This window comes from Passer montanus, unplaced genomic scaffold (assembly GCF_014805655.1).
Source record: "Passer montanus isolate IOZ18808 unplaced genomic scaffold, ASM1480565v1 scaffold10, whole genome shotgun sequence".
Lineage (NCBI taxonomy): Eukaryota > Metazoa > Chordata > Aves > Passeriformes > Passeridae > Passer > Passer montanus.
In genome coordinates this window covers 36,189,390-36,206,163 of record NW_024356505.1, presented here as the reverse complement: position 1 = coordinate 36,206,163, position 16,774 = coordinate 36,189,390, and positions in this window count along the sequence as shown.

The window sequence follows — 16,774 nt, the reverse complement described above, 5'->3', positions numbered from 1 at the left end:
CTCACAGATGGAGTGGCACTGGCAAAGTGGTTGTTTGGAGGTTGCACAACATCCCAGCTCTAAAGCTCTGCTCTGAGTTGAGGTCTGTGATCCTGAGCAGGAGACTGAGCTCGTACAGCTTTGCTACACCTGGATACCACTCCTCAGCTACCCATCATGACCCAAACGTGCTTATCATCACACCTGCTCACAGGTGCAGAACCACACACTGCGTGCCCCAAGATCTGCCAGGTGAAAACTCAGCTTCCCATGGCAAAGAAGAAAGGCAAGGCCTCCAACCTCACCTTAGCAGCTAAAGGCACCAGACCTGAAGTTGTGAAAACACCATTGTGACAGTCAAGTCAAAGAGCAGCAAGCCCAGAAGAGACGTTCAGCTGTACAACAGTACAAGGTCTGGGCCATTGACCTCACCTGACCAAAGAACTTGTCATCAGAACATCCACAGATGAATGTGTCAGCATGTTGGAGGAATAAGGTGTTTCTGAAAATGCCAGACTTCAGTCTTTAAAGATCCACTCCAATGCTTTTGATGTACCCAGAAATCCAACAGGGAGTACAGTCCTACCAAAAGACACATTTAGCAGATCACCTGTAAGATTTTTGGCTCAAATCCATACATCTACTTCATTTGCACTCAAATTCTAGAAACAAAATTATGTAATCAATCACCTTTAAGCTATTTCTCCACTGTTGTACTCAGGACACATTCTGAACTATGAAACATCAAATAGGATGTCATTTGGAAAACAAATGTCTATCTATATACTTATCTATAAACAGCTATTTAAAAACATCCCTTTTTTAGGACAGCCACAGTTTCTGGCTGCCTGACATTAGCAACTTCATGAAAAAGGTCAGAAACCTTCCCAGTCTCTGCTTCACCCTTCTGTCACTGAATTGCAGAATATCTTGACTCCAAGCATACCCCATATTGTATAGATTGCAGAGCTGCTTCAATACTGGTAAGCTCGGAGTTGAGACATAAAAATTGGTACTTGTCTACAGCCATCTTTGTCAATGTACCCTTAGAATGACATTCATGCCACATAATTTGAGGTATCAAAAATTAAGCATCTAGTTTAAGCCAGGCATCTTCTATAGCAGAGAGTGAACCTCTTGAGTTGTGAAGCTCCATTTGTGCCTCATTCATCGACCACCAACTTAAAAATGAAGGAATATTTTCATCCTGACATTTTTTTTAATGTCATTGCTAAGGGAGTCCAACAGAAAAAAAATTATAAAACAACTTACTGTTGGCTCTTAACTCAAATTTTGATGAGCTTGTTCATTTCTCCTCAATATTTATTTTACCAAATGGGTCTAGAAGCTGGAAACAAAACAAACAAACAAAAACAGGACCATCAGCTCCAGCTGTGTTTTCCTAACAATAAGACAGACACTGCTTGTGCCATCCATTTGGGTGTGCAGATGGCAGAATCTCAGACTTCTCTGTAAGATTAACAGCAAAGACATTCAAGGGAAAGGAGTTAGTTACATGAACATCACAGGTCTGTGGGAATTCCAGAGACTGGACATTGGGAGTAGGAGATGAGGGGAATGTGGGGGTACATTCAAAAATAGGGTCCTAGTCTTGACAACAGTGCAGCTGTACAGTGTGTGGAATATTTCTTGCACAATGGCTCAGTTTTATTTTTTAATAAACAGTTAAAAGAGAATGAGTGTCTGTATGGAACAGGTAAGTAATTAAAATTCTTAACTGTGCAGTCAAACACATACAGCAGCACATTGCCAACTACAGACAAAAGTAGGGCTGTACAAGTCTGAACATGCACCTATTTATTAAATCTTATTTAAAACACTGAACTAAGTGCAGTGTCTGATGAAATATTTAGGGTGTTTAAACGTGCCACAGCTGACAGAAAGCCTTTTTTTTTTCCTACTGGCACAAGATTATTTTGTTTTGATTTTTCTCTCTTTTCTTTCAAAAAAAAGGTTTCAACAGCATCTAAGTACAAGGTAGGGTTTACATGCCTCTAGTTTCAGCATGGTCTTTCTAGAAGAAGTGCTGCTGGTTAATTGAATAACTTGTTGTTTGCTGGATTTTAATCCATAGAATTTCCTTTGTATTTCTAAAGACACAAGCATTTGCATATAATATGACATTGTGCTGCCTAACATCACTGCATAGCTGTGCAAGTGGCCCAACATATAAATTAAACCCAGACAAATTAGTCTTTTGAAGTGTATGTTCTGATAGCGATTCTGGCAAACTGCAAAAAAAAATTACACTGTATTATAAATTCTTTGAAATACAGAGGTCCTACCATCCCCCATTCCTCCTTCAAGCAATAATAATTGTTAGTACCACTGCTGACAGTACTGAACCTGCACTTGGCCTGGCCCTAGCATAACAATCTCACCAGAACTATTTTGCTAAGTTTTCCACAACTTGCTTTGCAAAGCACATTATTCTCTTTGCATGGCAGAGGCACACACCTCCACATGGCCATCCTTTCATTACTGACTTGTTATGCACACCAAGAAATGAACAGGCCACCACAGAAATTGCTTTTTATTACCTTCACCTCTCAACAGCCTTCTGTCCCTTGGCCAGCTTGGACTTGGTGAGCTCCACCAGAATGTCACTCCCTTTTTGACTTTGTGTGAAGCTCCAAGAACCCAAAGGTCATCATCACACAACAGATAACAATCTTTTCTGCTTGGGTAAGTGCTGCTTCTTTTACCTTGATCTCCAACTATTTCAGGCCAGGGCTTCCTTTCAATGACATTGGTTGTCTTGGTGCCTATTGGTGCAAAATAAATAACCCTGAGATTAATGGGAACTATTTGCATTCATGCACACAACCTTATATCTGCTTGCTTCCTTGCTGGCTTACAAATCTACTACAAATTCTTTTTGGTAAGGCTAATTACACATTGCATTTAAATTTAATAGTTCCAGTGACTCCATAACAATCACTCAAGTTCCCTCTTCAGTAGGTAAGATCTGCTCTGCCTATTTTGCAGGCTATTAAGCACGTGTGTAGTGCAAATTATCCAAGAAAGCAGGGAGCATTTCTAGGTCACTTTGAGTCCCTTTCCCTTCACTGAAATGTGAGTGGTCAGCTTTCTCACCCAAGCATATCTGAGCAGCACTTCCCAGCAACAGGAAAGGGTAGGGAGGGGGAAAAGACCTCCATGGACTCCCTTAGGTCATGCCACAGCCACTGCTCTTGGGAGGTGGTCTTATTTTGAGGACACAAAAACAAACATGAGGAGAGGGTAAGTCAAGGCGGAGCAGTAGGATGGGGGTCAGGAAAGAGATGGGAATTTAAGGAATGGTGGAATGCAAGCCAAGGTACAGAAAACTGGGAAAAATAAAAATGGGAAAAGAAAGTGGTAATGCCCATTCGAACAGCACTGACCCATAGCTTCTTCCCCCATGGCTGTCTTGGCTGGATGCAGAGGCAAGGCAACCACAGGGGACACACAGGGAAACCCTTGGAAGATGGGGCTGAGCTGAAGGATCCCTCTCTGCTTTGAGTGCCATCCATGGGAGCTGCAGACTCCAAGACAAACCAGCTGAAGGACACTGAGCTGGTGGCCCCAGGGGACAGCAGGTACCCTGGCACATCAGGCACTGAACTGACAGCCAGAGAAGGGGATCCCAGATCAGTCCTGACACACAGAACCACCAGTGGGCATTGCTAGTCCAGGAAGTCCCATCCATTGAATTTGCCTCCATCTTCCTTGTTTAGTCTGTGTTTTTAAGGTCTCAGTGAGCTTCTCAACAGCCTTGCTCCTATGCCTTCTGGATTAAATGGTCCTTTGACTGCAGCATGTGTTAGGGCAGATCTCAACAGAGCAATCCAAAGGCTTTCTCAATTTCTTAGGAACAGCCTAAAAGACTGCAAAAAGTGAGCTTTTCTTTTTCTCTATGGACACATTTTAAATGTGTCATCAATCTTATAGATGTCATCCTGTGATGAGTAAGTGATTTATAAGTTATCCAGTTAATGTTTGCAGCCTCCAGTTGCAGTTTTCTCATGACTGTTCATCCTTCAGATTAAAAAATATCTATTTATTCTTGGATTGTTTGAATGGCTTTGTTGGGTTATTTTGCTCCTTTATGACTAGTCATAAAAGTCACACAATCTGTATGGTTTCAAATTCCAGATTGTATAAATGCAAAAGCACCCACATCTTCAATTTTAAAACAGATTTTGTAGTTTGATTTCCACAAAAATTTTGACAAGACAATGGTCCATTTTAGACAGCAAATGAACTTATTTCCAAAAGGCTTAATTATAACTAGTTGCTGTAACAGCTGTTACCCAAAAAGTGATAGATATTATTTGTATTATTTGCTTTAGTAGCCTAATGAAAATTTTAGATCTTACAAATAAAATACAGAAATGAGAAAATAAAAATGACATTTCACTCTTCTGGCTGTTTCCAGCACAAGAGTACATTTAGATTGTCATGTGAAATGTGAAATATGAAATAGGCCAAAGATAACTCAGTTTTAACAAATATAATAATAGCATGCTGTTTCTTGTATTTGCTGTCTTCTCTCAGAAGTGGAAACTTCAAACTCTCCTCTGCAAAGAGGTGGACTAGGAGCACCTGCTTTATTGGACAACTGAGTGCATGTTATATCACAGCACCATGACAGAGAAATTTCAAAAACAAGTTGACATTGAAATGGTCCCTAAAATAAATACCCACTCTGCAGGAGGGTAGAAATTATTGTCTAATGGAGGCTGACAAGACTTGAAGAGGAATCAGGTCCTGTGCAGGTCGGACCTTGGCAGCAGAGGGGCTACACAGCCACATCTCCTCCAGGCCACAAGGTGCCAAACAGGAATAGCACATTGCACACAACGTGGCCTTGATGCTGCTTCAAACTGAATTTGCCGTGGGCCTTTTGGCAAAGACACCAGGCTTTGTGTTGGAGGAGCTGCTTCTGTGCCACTCATCCGAGTGCTGGGGAAGGGAGAGGCTTTGCCTTGGAGGGCGTTTGCAGCTCCTGCTTTGCAGCCAGGGAGGAAATGCTTGGAGAGATGGGGGCAGAGGGAGCGAGTGAGCCTGGACCCAAGGAAAGAAGAGAAGGGATCATGAAGGTGCCACTGATCTCAAATTTACAGCAATGGCCGCTGTACCTCACCATATACAAAGACAATATCCTGCTTTCCCTCCAAAGACTGGTATTTTCTGCCTTCTTGGCTGCTCTGCAATGAGCAAAGCAGATACTGATGCAAACATAGCAGGAAGGAAAACGTATTGCAAACAAATTTGGAAGGAATAAGGGATGTCTTATTTGTGAAAGAGTATAAAATTGCTTCAACAATATGTCTGTAATTATTCATATTGTGGTAGTAAGGAGAGAAGCTACTCTGAGAACCCTGCCATGGTAGGTGACACGTGTGTGTTTATTAAAAACCGTAACAGTCTTTCCTCTAAAAACCTCACAATTTTAGCACGGGATGAAAACAACAGGTGGATATAAAGAAGAGGGAAATAAAGCAGTGGGGATAACAGCGTATTTATCTTCTTCAGCGGAATAAGTAGCAGCACACCAGCTGCTGGGCTATTGTCAGATGTTTTCCAGCCACCACAGAAAAAGTGAGTTTTGAGGAGGGGTTTGAAGGAGAATAGATTAGCAGCCTTATGGCATTATTATGAGGAGTTATGCATATGCATAAGGAGTAGCTCTGAGAAAGTAAGGAGGCTCTTGGACTAACAAGCGACGAAGAGAGGCATCATGGGGCTGCCACAATGTGGTGCATATTGAACCTGCTTTCATATGTAAACAGACAGCATGCTGCAGTCTCACAGGATCGCTGCTGCCTTTTATTCAGCATCCCAGTGCTGCACACAGTGGTGGCTGCTATGCCAGTGATACATTAAATACAATCAGTGAGATAAATAAATATAATTTAAAAGGTCTCAGCATTTGAATACTGAACACAGCTATAGTGTGCTGAAAAAAAAATGTAGAAAAGGATAATTATGGCATCCTGGGACTACTGGAAATAATGACCAATTTGCCACTAACATCACTTGGAAGATAGATTGCACTTTAAGCATTTTAGAAAGGATATAACCTTTAAGCTTCAGGTCTTTAAGCAAGCCTGCAGTGTGACTTAGGAAAGGGTTTCTTTATTGATAGGTTATCTTACAGATACCTTTTGCAGCATTTCCACTTTTCTCTTGCACAGGAACATTCAAACCACAATGTTGACTCCTTGCAGGGAGGCTCATGCTTTTGAGTAATTTATTGACATAGCTGCCTCTTAGCATAGAAACTTAGGAAAACATTTTGGAACAACATCCACAAGAATTAGGGGAAACTTTTTTCATTTTCCAGAAAAAACGGATTTTTTTTTCTGTCAGTCCTTCACATTAATAATATTAGGAAAATGAGGTGGCTTTTTGATGACAACATTTACTTTAGGACAGTGAATGTGCTTCCACATGAAACACACGAGCCATGTCAGTACACGTCCATGTACTGCACATAACCTTTCCATTTGAATTGTACATGTGTTAGGAACATATTCGCTGGGGCTGCACTAGATGCTGAACACCAATATTTGCACAGGAGGTTCTGTTCCTGCATTTATTCCTCAGTGGGCAGGCTCCTGCCCTCCTTTGAAGGCATTTACAGGCGTATGGTTCAAACAGAATGTGCTGCAGACTGAAATCACCTAGTGCAAAGTAAGAGATGGAGGTTATTTGCTCGGCTGCACGAGCCTGAGACTGGAGCGTATCGCTGCAGGACGCCGTGGGGACTGCGGTGTATTTTCATTAGGTACTTAGGATTTAAATGATTTGAAAACTGCATTTCAAGTAGAGGGAAAATTTGCTGAATGGCCTCTTCACCTACCTTGGGAAATCTGTGAGCTTTCCAGTATTTCAGATATTTCCACGAGCAAATAGGCACTTCTAGAATATCTCTTATGATTTATCATCAGCAGGGCTCTGTGTGGAAGGCCACTGGAGTGCCTTGGCATTCTGCAAACACCCAGAACAATTTAGAAATGTTATTTTGCCTCCTTATCAATAGATGGAATACATTACAAAGCCCAGCCCTGATAGAGAGCTCCTGCTCACACATATAGTGGACCTAGCATTAGAATGAGAAAGATTTTTAACTCTTTCCACTCCCCTGTCATGCACCACACCAAGTTACCTCAAAGCTGCCTTAGGCAGGGAAAAAAAAACAACAACATAAAAAGAGACATCCAACATGGTGCAGGCATCCACTGACCCCATAAAATATGTGGTGCTGAGCAGCCCACTCAAGGGCTGTAGTAGCACCCCAGAGGGGTGGGCAGGACTCTGACCCTTGCACCACCAGCACACAGATGTGAACCAGAGCTGCAAACCCATCAGGGAACAACCTGCATCATTTTCTGGGAATATTCTGTGGGTTTCTGTATCATTGCAGCTGAGCCTTGCTGTGTTTCCTAGCAGTTAAAACACTTTTTCAAGCAGCTTGATTTAGTTTTGTGGGCGTCTTTCACTTTATTTTTGCATCCAAAACAGCCTAGGCTGCATTTATATCTCTGATACAACTTCCAGAGTGGCTGATGTATTGAACAACAGGATAAGCTATGAAAGACCAGGGGATTAGGCATTTTGCTTTACGTTTAGGAATGCTATTTAATTTCCCTTCAACACACAGAGAGGCAAAGTCCTACAGAAGGATTGAGAAGGAAAACTGAATTTCAGTGTGGAGAAAAACAGTACATTTTAATGCCTTGCATTGTGTTTTGGGTTGGTTTTTTGGTTTTGTTTTGTTTTGTTTTTAAGTAATCTTAGTGCCATGGGCAATGTCACTGATGTGGCCTTATCAGTTTCCGTGTGTTAAAATAGAGGGTGGATTTCCAAAGGACAGATAGGAATACAGAGTGTTGGCTTTCTGTGGACATCTTACCTCTCCAAATAACCTTATAAAATAACCCCCTGCAGGTGGAAAACCTGTTGGGCAGGCATGCACATTTTGCAGTCTCCCACACTCAGTTTTATGCCCCTTTTTTAGCCAGTTCCAGCCTGGCTGGGAAAGAGGCAGCCCAGTGTGAATGCTGCAGAATTCTGTGTCTGTGGTTGCAGATATGGGCACCACTTCCAGGCAATTGAAGAGCAAAGTGGGATAAGGGAAAACAACCTCCTTGAACCCACTTTATGAAATCCATACCAGCTACAGCAGGTCTCAGTTTGCACAGAAAAGTCCTTTTGTTGCTCCTCTGCCATGACCTCTGTCTGTTTGTCTGCCTGTCCATCCAGAGACTGAAAGCACCAGCTCTTCCTGAAAGCCTAGAAAGTGCCTGTGACATTGTGGGCACTGCCACAAACAAACATGAGGAAAGACAAAGTTCTATAAGATGTTAATAGGAATGCCAAGTCAAATAGTCTTGCAGAAAGCAGGAGATCAGACTCAGTTATTCAAAGAGTCTTTCCTGGACCTGGTTGTTTATCATTCCATGATAAGGGATATATTTATCTTTGAAATTCTTTCTAGTCAAACAGAAGAGCTTTGCTTTCCCAGAGGAACAATTTCCCTCCATCCCACGTTGAGCACCTCCCTCCTGCCCTCCCCTCTTCCTGATACACACAGCTCCTGGTGCGTGGAAACAGCAGTGGGACATGTCAAGTACATTTTTTCTCCTTAAAGCACGTGTACCTGGGAGGTCACAATCTTTACAAAGTCAAAGTTTTGTGTGTTTGAGAGCTTTGCCCTACTACCATGTAATTGAAATCAAGCTTTTAAAAGCTCACGACAATGTGTTTGTTCTTTAACCTCACCCAGCAAAAAGAGAGGGCTTTGCTGAGAGAACCCATTGTTAAGCTCCTGCACTTAACTGATAAGGCACTGATACAACCAGTAGCAAAGAAAGAAACTAATAATAATAATAAAAAAAAAGATTCACATACCTTCCTTCCCCACTATATTAATGCCCTGCCCACATTAATTTCCCGAGTTCTTAAGAAATGAGGCGCAGCATCTTTAATCATATTAAAATATTGTTAGGGAACTTATTTAATAACAGGGAGATATAATGAGTTCTGCCATCAAAAAATGGAGGGTTTCATGCATTTGAAGGTCTGCTCATTATCCATTCTTACATTTTAATGATAGATGTGTCTATTACTCAAAAAAGTAGAGGATCTATTTGGAAATGTTTGAGATTAAATGACTGGAACAATTCTTAAACCATCTTACATCATCTACCACACATGTGGGACACTTCTGTGAAAACCTCTGAGCACAAGGGGATGTAACACAAAGATTGAAATGGGACAGAATTGTTTCTCTGGTCCCAAGGAGGTGAATGCAGGTTGTGTGAGTGTATACAGCAATCAAAGCAATCACATCCTTTCCCGTTCAGGAACTAGGAGCTTGTGAGTGAACTTTGCAAGTGTTTGGATTCCGATTTTTTTTTTTATTCATGCCAAACACTATTCACAAAAGCATTTGTTTCCTCACTAGGAGGTTTTCAGAAGCATGATCCAGCTTTACCAAGTCACACCTCTGTTGTGCCATTCAGTTTATAAATCCAGAGCTTTCCTTTGGCATGAAAACACCTTTCAAGGATTCAGTCATTTCCACCCTGACTGGCTTGTTGATCTGCAAGTTTTTTCTTTCCTTATACCACAGTGCCTCGTCAAAAAGGAACAGGATTTCAATAAGTGGTTTCTATTGGCCTCAACCTTTGATAACACAGAAAGATGCCTGAGATCCAGCAGTGAAAACCCTGGAATGATGGTATCTTTAAAGACAAGAAGTTTCCAAGGACACTAATTGATTCAACCGGCAAACACTGCTAAATGGAAGATTGCTAGTAGCCAAAAGGTTTTTCCTGGGAAACCACCCAGAGATAGAACTTTGAGCTGATTTCATCAAAGGAGACTCTCAACTGTAAAAAATGATAACATCCCCATGGCAAGTAGTGCATCAAAATCAAATAAGGTTTGGAACAGTAGTAACTAGAAGGGGAATTTGTTGTGCTATAGCAAATATCCATGTGCTGCATCTGAAAATAAACACTGTGTAACAGTTCTTAATGGTGCAAATTTCCACCACAGTGTAAAGTCCTTACAACGTAGAGATAAGTACTGATCAGTATGTTTTTACTGAATGATAAGCCAAGCCACTGGAATATGACAAAAATCTATTAAAGTATGCATTCCTCTTAGCATAGATAATTAATAAAAAGGAAAAAGAAAACCAAAAAAATGAAGTCATTCCCAGCAGCTTGGCCCATTTTTACAGCTGAAAGCTGCTCATGTCCCTATGTAATGGCTCTTTATGGTTTTGTTGTGCTTTTACCCTCTCAGCCAGTGGGGAAGCGTCCTCAGAGCTAGATCACTTACTCTAAGGAATGCAGGACTGAGCAATGCTGGTTTATACAGGCAAAGAAGGATGTAAGGAGGCCTTTTTAATTCATTGCTTTTCCTGCTGCTTTATCACAGTGGCCTTATAAAAGCAGCACAAAATTGTCTGGTTCCCAGGAGGTTGCCATCAAACTCCCCAGCACAGAAAACAGGTGGGCACAGTGAGCATTGATGCAGTTTTGAGCTGCAATCTCTTTTAGGCAGCAATCACTTCACACCACCTGTCTCAGTGTTGTCAGGGATTTTTAGTTGCATTGTGGTGGCCTAATGGTAAATAATTCAGCAGAAACTGAGAATCACATACAAACACATACAAAGCCAGAAAAGTAAAATAAAAAAGATCAGAGGGAAGATCCACTACTAGATTTAAAAGGTCATTAGTAAAACCCTGTTTATAGGCTTTTCTGACCAGCTGAAGCTCTGTCTCTGGAGGTAAAAGCTGTCTGAAATGTCCCAGTGTGGGCAGAGCAAACAGAGCCATTCTAACGAGTGAGGAAAGGTTAGGCTCAGGGATGAGTATGAGTGAAAAATATTTGGCTAGACTCCTGGTACAAACTCCCACGCAACGCTTTGAAAATCTACCCCTCTGTGTCCTTAGCATTGGTTTTCAAAGTACAGCAGCCTAGAGACAGATGTGCCATTATTGTTTATGGTTCAAAGGCAGAGAACTCGTTTGGTGGGGAAATAAAATCCATACTAATAGAGCAAGTACCAAAAAATGTTCTAAGAGGGAATAAGCATGTTCTAAGGTGTTTTAACAAACTTCTGGCTCCTAGCCCAGAACTCAGTTGGAACAGTTGTATTCATCTCCAGGCCACCACTCTTTGAACTTATGGAAACCTATGGTTATATTTAGCTAGTTAAAAGATATATGGCCAGCTCATTGTAACCCTTTTGTCAATGTCTCCCCATTACAACTTTTAATTTTATTGCTTTTTAACCACAGTTGCTTAATTCACAGGTTCAGCTAAGAGGGACGGAAGGCAGTTGATGGATTGTGTGACAATGGCACTCCTGGCTGCTGATAGGGAACTCATCATCTTAGGAGGAAAGCCAGTTTGCACCATTCTGCTCAATGGCTGATCCCAAAGTGACATGTGCCCTGAACCAGCCCTCTCTGTGCTTATTAGATCTGCTATTAATAGATCTGCTGTTAACAAGACAGTTTGCAGACAGAGCATCCCCTTAGATAGGCAGTGTACACAAAGCATCACTAAAGAAACAATAGCAGCAAAAAAGGAACTTTTTCAGCAGCTCACACCTAAAACTTTTCAGTTATAATGAGTTTCATATTCTTTTGATAATGTGGGGATCAATCAGGAATACGTCAAATCTTAATGAAGAGAGAATAAAGCAGAGTATTCAGAATCTTCATGGAGATGAAATTGCCTTCCTGTGTGACTGTAAAGATCACATCTACAGATAATGTGCCAAAAGGTCAAGCAATTAAGACCACTGAAGCTCCAGCCTACTAATAGGTCTGGTAAAAAGAAAAGTTTCAGTAAGTGAGAAGCTGTAAAAGTATCATAGCTGCTCTGCAGGGTAGCCCAGGTTTCCAGCAACCCCAAAATAGCCCTACAGATAATGGGTAAATGCGGGGGCTTAGAGGGTAAGCAGCAATTTTTCTCAGTTTAGCCTCCAGTTTCCAAGAGGTGATTCCAGCCAGAACACTTGTGTTCTGTAGCCACCAGCAGGGACTGGAACAGCACCAGGAAGGATGAAATGAAGATGTGAGGTTGAACACACTGCAAAATTGAGTGGCCTGATTATTTCCACCCTCCCTGTTTTGAGGGCAAAATATTGGCACTGCTGTACCAGACACAGGGTCAGCAAGTGCACAGGATCAATGTGTCATGGTCCTTCCTTCCTTCCTTCCTTCCTTCCTTCCTTCCTTCCTTCCTTCCTTCCTTCCTTCCTTCCTTTCCTTCCCCTCTGATTTCCCTCCTGCTGACTCCTGCCATAGAGCCAGCACCACCATCAATGCATGCAAGTGATGAGATGGATGGGTTCCCTAAAGTCAGCTGGGGAAGCAGGGCAATTTTCAACCCTCATTGGGGTTTCCATGAATATGAGCACAAAGGAGGCAGCAGGATTTCATATTTGGAGAAAGAAAAAGACAAAATTGCACCTTTCAGCAGCTGCCTGCACAGAGTTTTACTTAAAGGAGTCATGAAACTGCATCTTGTCTTCGTTAGCCCTACAGAGCCCAGAGGTAGGAGCTTGGTCTAGAGGGAATTTGTGCTGAAATTCTCTCTGAAATACTGCTCAGTGAGGACAAGCAACCACACATTTCCTGCCTTGAGAGCTGGCCCCTCAAAGCACTCAGAGAAATGGTTATAAAAAGGAGCTGGAAGCAGTCCTTCAGCTCAGTGCCTGAGCAGCAAAGCATTGGGCCTGTGAGGGCTGTGTCTGAGTGCCAGCTTCATGTTAAACTTCACATTCCCTGTTTCACTCAAAACCAAGGGGGTCTTCAGCTGAGGGTTCACTGCAAATGGATACGAGAGCTCCTGAGCTATTAATTCCTTGAGGAAGCTTGGAGCATCTAGATTTTGTTTTCCTTAGACTCTGGAGAAAGCTAGTGAGGTGTGTGAACAGCCCTAACTCAGGTGGGAATACCTACTAAAGAATATAGAAATATTAAATAATTTTGAAAAGATGTCAATACATTTACTGCTTTCTGTTGTCATATGTTCAGTAGGTTAACACAGTTTTCCAATAACTGCTTGGAAATACTTTTGAGAATGAATTAAACTCTTGCTCACTATCAGTTGTCTGATACTCTCTCTAAAGCAGGTATTAGCAGCTATAACAGGGATTTCACGTGCAACAACCTTGAGATTGAACCCCATGCACAACCCACATTTCAGACTGTGCTCATCAGAAAGACAGTGCAGGGAAAAGTGGACAGTGCTCTCACTGTAAATATTTTGTGTCTCTCATACCCTTTGACTGTTGTTCATACTTACAAAAAAATAGATTCCAAAACTCATGACTGCTAATTAGTCTTTTCCTGCAATGCAATACTTGTTTTGTATGGCCAATGTGTCCGTGACAGACAGGCAGCTGACACCTGTCCTTTGAACCCCAAATGTTTTTCTCAAATTCTCCTCCCATCCTTGTTCCCTTCTTGCTTCTCCAGTCCCAGCTCATCTTCCTGACCTCCCCTCTAAATGCTGACAAGGACAAAGCCTGGTATAACAGCCAACACCATGTTACAAGTTATCCCCATTTCAGCTTTTCTTTAGGTTATTATTAAAGAAAGTGACCAGCAAGACTTTTAAAGTTAACATTTAAAGACTTTTTTAAAAGTTAACAGTATAACTTTCTGTCTACTTATATATTAATGTATCAGCCGAGGAACACATAAATATTTTAGTCCCTGTCCTGAAAACCTGTATTATTTTCAGAAGCTGTCAGCACTGTGCAATCACATTGGAAGACAGCCAGAATCTCCACACTCAGAGGTATACACTTCCTAGAAAACTTTCCTTTTCTGATGGATTCTTTGAAATATTTCCATAAAAAGGTACCACATCATCTGAATGGGAGCAATGTTTCCCTCCTCACACATCAGGCTGACACTTACAAATAGTTCAGTTCCTCCTCTTCTTTACCCTCAACACGATGTAAGCAGTTGCCAAATCTCTTCCTCACCAAATATTCTGGGAAAATGCAAAAGCATATGCAGATCTGTGAAATTCAATTTAAAAACAGAACATTCTAGAGTTCTAAGCTTCCATTTAACTGTCTGAGACTACAAGTGCAGCAGGGTTATCTTCTCCACTATCATTCAGGATCAATCTGGCTATTTAACGACAGGTCCCTAATGGGGAGCTCTGATAGAATAGGTATTCAAAGCATATTGGAGTAATCACATCAACATCTTGTGGTGAGGAAAAACCTTTGGTCTCATCTGAATTATGCACAGACACTATGAAAGCAGAAACTTCTCCATAATTTTATAGCCTAAAAGCAATTTTAAAAATACATAACAAAGAGCTGTAACAACTCTATCCAAGTTAAACCAATGAAATTTTCTGCTACCATACACTGCTGAGCCCTAGGGAAAGCACCTCAAGAACTTGGGATTTGAGTCTGAGACAATGAAAAAGAGGTTTATTCATCAGAAGCCTGGAAGCACAGGGTGGGACTCAGCTGCCTGAACATATGTGTCTAGTGCCATTTTTGATGCCTTAGGGTGTCGCATCTGGCCCCCAGCTGCTGCTCCAGAAGGGAGCAGGTCTTTCATAGATCAAGTGTCAGATCTGCCATTCCTGTGTGGATGTCTCAGGTGGCCTCAGGCATTGAAAATGATGCTCTGTTCTTATATTTTGGCTCCTGAACTGCTCCCGTGCTGCCTGTAAGCAATTTCCGGTCCTCTGTTTTAAGTGTCTTCCTTTTTTTGTTGTTGTTTTCTCCAGCCTGCATTAAATCATGGAGATTAACTGTCTCACTCTGAGCACCTTTTCTTCCATGTGGGATCCCAATCTCAGGACATAGGGCTGGCAGGAGAGATGCTTTGCCCCTTTCTGAGCCCGGGATGAGCTGAGCTCAGCCGCAGCTCCCGCAGGTTTGGTGGGAGCTGAAGCAGTTCAGTGCATTCCTGCAGCCCTCTGCCTGCTCCAGACAGATGCAGGGAAATAATTCCCATGTGAGACACACACAGGCAGCACAGGACAACTCAGGACTCAGTGCCATGGGGCTTTGGCAAGGGACAAAATTTTCTTTCCATCTGTGCCAGCTGCAGTTTGGGGATCTGCTGATGACAGAATTGGCTTTCCATTTTTAAAAGATGTTCCTTTCTCACTTTTGTTATCAGACCCTCAGGTCTTCGAAAGAAAAGTGATGATGACTAACCCTCTGAAGGCATTTCAGCCATCATCTCCATCTCCTAAAAATTTTACTTTCAGCTACAGGTACACACTGTGGTGACATGGCCACAATGGCAACCTGGACACAGGGTGTCCCTTGTGCTCCTCGAAAGGTCAGCTGCACCTTTTCCAATGGAGAATTGGGCAGGCTGGGAACACCCAGGACAGTAAAAGGCCTTGGGAAGATCTTCATTACTTCATTCAGTCTATGTAAGTAGCAGGAATTGTTCTTCAACAGGGACTTTATTACATTAGAATAGAGTGAGTTATCATGTCTGTGAGGCAGATATAAGTGGTGAAGGTGTTTGTTGTTATAGAATAAATCTTATGAGGAGCAGCTGAGGGATCTAGGAGTTTTTACCTGGAGAAAAGGAGGCTTGGGGATGACCTTATCACTCTCTACAAGCACCTGAAAGGAGGCTAAGCGAGATGGGGATTGGTTTCTTCTTCAAAGTGACAAGTACAAGAGGAAATTACTTCAAGTTGCACCAGGGGAGGTTTAGATTGGATGTTAGAAAGTATTTCTCCACTTAAAGGGTGGTCAGGCACTGGAACAAGTTGTCCAGGGCAGTGGTGGAATCATCACCCCTGGAGGTATTTGAAAGATGTGTGGATGTGGCATCTAGGGACATGATTTAGAGGTGGAGATGGCAGTGCTGGGTAAGTAGTTGGACTCAATGGTATTAGAAGACATTTCCATCCTAAAAAATTCTACTATTCTATAATTCTACAACCCTGAGTAGATTTTCATAGGCTATTATTACTACAAATAGCTACAGGATAGTGAGTGCCTACTGTTAATCACAGAAACACTCACATCAGTTTCTGCTGCAAATAGCACATCCTCAAAAGCCAATCCTAACACATCTTCAAAAGCCAATCCTAACACATCAGGGATTAAATCTTCGTAAGCTGTTTCAGTACAATGGCACAAGGACAGCTTTGTAGCACCACCTACAAGTGCCAGTGAAGGATCCTGATGCATTATTTTGCCAAGACTGAAACAGAGAAGTGTCCACAGGTGCTCATTTTGCCTTTCTGTACTTCATCAGTGTCGCACAACTGTTGGCTCAGTCAGCAAATGTGTCAGGTCTTGGAATAACATCTACTTGTGTAGCTTAGGTATCCTGCCAAAAGGTAAGTGTTTTAAAGAGTAAAATCATAAAGTACTATGAACATAAAGCCTGTGATAGCAAAGGTGACTCCTCAGCATTATGCGCCACAGCAACATATTTTACCAAGGGCAGGAAGAGCCAGCTTTATCATCACTCTTAAATATTGCATCTTAGGCAGTTTCATTTTGAATTTAGACAGATGCTTTCCTAGGCTCTAATTTTTGCTCTTTTAATCTCTGGTGAAAACAGGGTTCTCAATTAACAGTTATAAGTTTCCCTCACATGGCACATCCCTGTGCAAAAAGCACACAACACTCCCCAGCCATGCTCTGGGCAGCGCTGTGTGCGCATTGCAATGGAAGCATGAGCACAGGGACAGCTCACAGGAAAGGTGGGAAACCTGGAGAAAGCCAAGCAAAGGGCTGA